The 3,484-nt window shown below is 49.5% G+C and overlaps 1 non-coding gene across 1 annotated transcript; it reads left to right on the forward strand.

Moving 5' to 3' along the window:
- Window positions 1-3,034: 3,034 nt before the first annotated feature.
- Window positions 3,035-3,116, forward strand: trnas-cga (transfer RNA serine (anticodon CGA)). Its single transcript has one exon. It is a non-coding gene; the product is annotated as a tRNA-Ser (tRNA).
- Window positions 3,117-3,484: the final 368 nt, after the last annotated feature.

Genomic DNA, 3,484 nt, shown 5'->3' on the forward strand with positions numbered 1-3,484 from the left:
TGATAACTGACCCAATGACCCAAGGCAAACATCTAAACCACGCAAGAACTATTCAGTCAACTGGACTGTCTATGCCGGATTTTATGGGATCCCACGTAGCAGCTTGACAGAATGATAAGGGTGACCAGTCCCTCCTTTAGGCAGCAAGGACTCAAATGTCTGCAGCTTACTCAACGTATTGGCAGGTAAAATCCCTTAAGAGTTCCGGTGGTGCAATTGCTGAAGTGTGAAGAACAAAATGATTATTTTGTGCTTCTTAACCTTATAACCACAACTTTCTGTAACTCTTTATCTCTTTGAATCTCTGAAAAAGAAATTCTAGAGCAGAGATGTCAAACTCATTTTACATCGAGGGCCATATTAAACCCCGTCTAAACCTAAGTGGGCGCAACCAGCGAAACTCCCTTTCTGTGGTGTAAAGATGTTTAATTACACATTCAATTGCAGTTAGTAAAAGAAAAGCAGGAGGGGGAGATACAGGAGAGGTGGAGGAAGATCTCAGCCTGGGCGTTTACTGTCTTATGTAGTCTGGAAGATGAGTGGATGGTGGGGTGGGTGCAGTTTTCTCTGTGGTGGGGTTGGGTGGACTGTCCCGGGCTCTGTGGGGCCGGAAGGCGCTGCTGCACTGGGCCCCGGTCTGGATGGGCCTGGGCCCCCTTTCCCTGGCGGGTCGCGGAGTGTGGGAGTGCCTACTGGGGTCAGTGGGGGAGCCACCACAACCACCCACACATGCAGGGCCTTGGAGTAGGGGTATGTCACCAGGGTGCAGAGGAGGCTACCCCCCCCCCCCCCCCCCCCCTCTGTCCCCTTCTGGCTGCCTCTGCCTCAATTTTATCCCACAACTTAGACATTCACATTATTCACACTCTCATTACACATACATATAGGATCTTGGGGGTGGGCACAATCACGGAGTCCAAATTACCATCAGGGTGTACACCTCACCCCTGGCGTCGTTGCCCACCTCTCAATTTTAAATACACGTAGACATTGAGGGCTAGCAGGAGGGACTATGCGCTTACCTGCTGCTCTCTGGCAGGTAGCTCCATGCCCTCCTGGGTTTTAATTGCACCTTAGAACACACATGCATCAACACTACAATGAGCGGGTGGAGGGAGGTTTGGAGTCTTCTCCCACCCCCATTCTCTGCGGCCTGCTGGAGCGGGAGGGCTGGGTGGAGTTGGCCGTCCGACTGCGGTCTGGAGTGTGGGGCTTCCCTGCTGCTACGGAGTCGGGGTGGTCTGCCTCTCCCCACCGCAGGGAAAAGGGTAACACCACCTGGGTCTGGGTGCAGTTCCCCCTTCCAGGGGCAAGGGTACCTAGACCCGGTTTGTAGAGTACGCTTGGGGAGTGTGATCGTGTGTACAGCGTCTCTTTATATCTGTCTCCACGTTGGTTGAGTGTGGAGTAAGTGTATATGAGAGCATGAGGGTGGGAATGGATGTTTGTGTCTGTGTGTGCCTGTATGTCTGTGTCTATATGTCAGGCTGGGTATCAGACGCCACCTCTCTGGGGACATCTCAGGCCCTCCAAGGTTTGGAGGCCTATCTCCACCCACCACCACTTCCCCTGCCGGTGGCGGACTCCCTCAGGTGTCGGTGCGTTGGTGGTTCTTTGTGTCTGGGGGTGGGCGTCCGGGTACACACCGGCTCACTCCTTGGCGGCCGCTTATCGGGGCCTGGAGCCTGGGGCTCACTCGGGCCCCTTCGGGGGTGGGGTGCCCCCGGCCTCTCGGCCTGGGGCTCGGTCACTCAGGCACAGCTGGCGGCCGGCGGAGCTCATGGGCGCGTCACTGCAACTCCCCCTGGCTTCTGCTCCGCGGCTGCTGAGTGAGCCCTCATCTGGGACTCTCCTCAGCTCTTACTGGAACAGTGGCGCGGCTGCCCCTCTGTTGGTCTTCCTTGGTCTCTTGTGTTCTGGGGGCCTCTGGATGTCTGGAGTTTTGATCTCCTCCATACCTGCTTCACACCCTGGAGGACGGGGCTGTGGCCCCCCCACACTCCCTAGCAGATCGTTACATGGAGAAGCCTTTGGAATACAAGCGCGCTGATCCACACAGGTATGCACACGGGTGTTCACTGCTCGTAGACCCAAATTACACCTTTCTTGGCTGCTACTTCGAAGCACATCTGTCCTGCGTGCTGCACAACAACATTGAATATTTAGTATTTACTGCTGTTTACACTTAGCTAGATTAATGCAATGGTGTTGTGTTTAGTATGTTGCTTTGTTTTTTTTTTGTCTTTTTTTGCTTGTTTTCTATTCTTCTCTCAACAGGTGATCCAGGAGATTTTTTTTTCTCCCCCCCTTTCTCACTGTCCCTCTCCCCTTCTGTTTTTCCTTTCTTTCCTCTTTCTTTCTCCCTTTCCTATCCCTCACTCATGTCTGTCCCGTCTGTAACATCTGAAAATAAAATATAATAAATAATAAAAACAAAGATCGACCAAATGGACCAATACGGCAATGCCACGATGATCCATTTGGCAAAGTAAATCCATTGGGTATGGGACAGGGGGAAAAAAAAAAAAAAGTAAAAGAAAAGCAGGTGCTGTATCTACGAATAAACACATGTAAAGTTACAGAAAATGTTCTGCAACATTTTGTATTGTAAATTACCCAGACAGTCTACATAAATTGAACAATGAAATTACCCCCTTTGAGAAACAGCTTTGGCGGCCGTGGAAAGGAAAAACTCCCTCTTAACAGGAAGAAACCTCCATCAGAACCAGGCTCGGGGCAGGGCAGCCACCTGCAAGCAGATGGGGATGATGGGAGCAAAGACAGGGCAAAAAACATGTTGTGGAAGAGAGCCAGATAGAAATAAAAACTACTGATTAAATGAAGAGGTTTGTAAGCGCATAGTGAATGAAAAAAGGTGAGTGAACAGGAAACACTCGGTGCATCATGGGAAGCCCCAACAGTACTTTATTGTAGTGATATGGCACTATGAGCGCTTCAAGACAAGATTTGGCCTTATTATTTAAAACCTCATTATTTAAGACCTTGTATGTGAGGGGAAGGGTGCTGGCTTGCAGCTGTGATGGCCGAGTGGTTAAGGCGTTGGACTCGAAATCCAATGGGGATTCCCTGCGCAGGTTCAAATCCTGCTCACAGCGTCGTTCTCAACTTCACAGCTGTCATATTGCTCTCACAAACCAGTCAGCCTAACCTAAAGCATCTACTAATCAGGTAGTGGATTGATTCCTGGCTCCAGTATGGATGCCTTGGGCAAGATACTGACACCCATTGGAATATGAACAGGTGTGACTGTTAGATAAAAGCTCTTAAGCATAGAAAAATGTTAATATATACATGATGTTTTGAATCCTCTGGGAGAGTAGAAAAATGCTATATAATAATTCCTCCCAACATTTAAATTAAACAGGGTGCCAATGAAGAGATGCCAGAAAGACTTCTAATTTCTTTGGTGTGGTATGAATAACAGGAGAGGTCTTTAATAGTAGGAAAAGCTGTAAAATTTATC

Source organism: Aulonocara sp. 'chitande type north' Nkhata Bay, linkage group LG6 (genome assembly GCF_057382095.1).
Source record: "Aulonocara sp. 'chitande type north' Nkhata Bay isolate Kocher_YH1m ecotype deep benthic linkage group LG6, A_spYH_male_GT1.1, whole genome shotgun sequence".
NCBI classification, from domain to species: domain Eukaryota; kingdom Metazoa; phylum Chordata; class Actinopteri; order Cichliformes; family Cichlidae; genus Aulonocara; species Aulonocara sp. 'chitande type north' Nkhata Bay.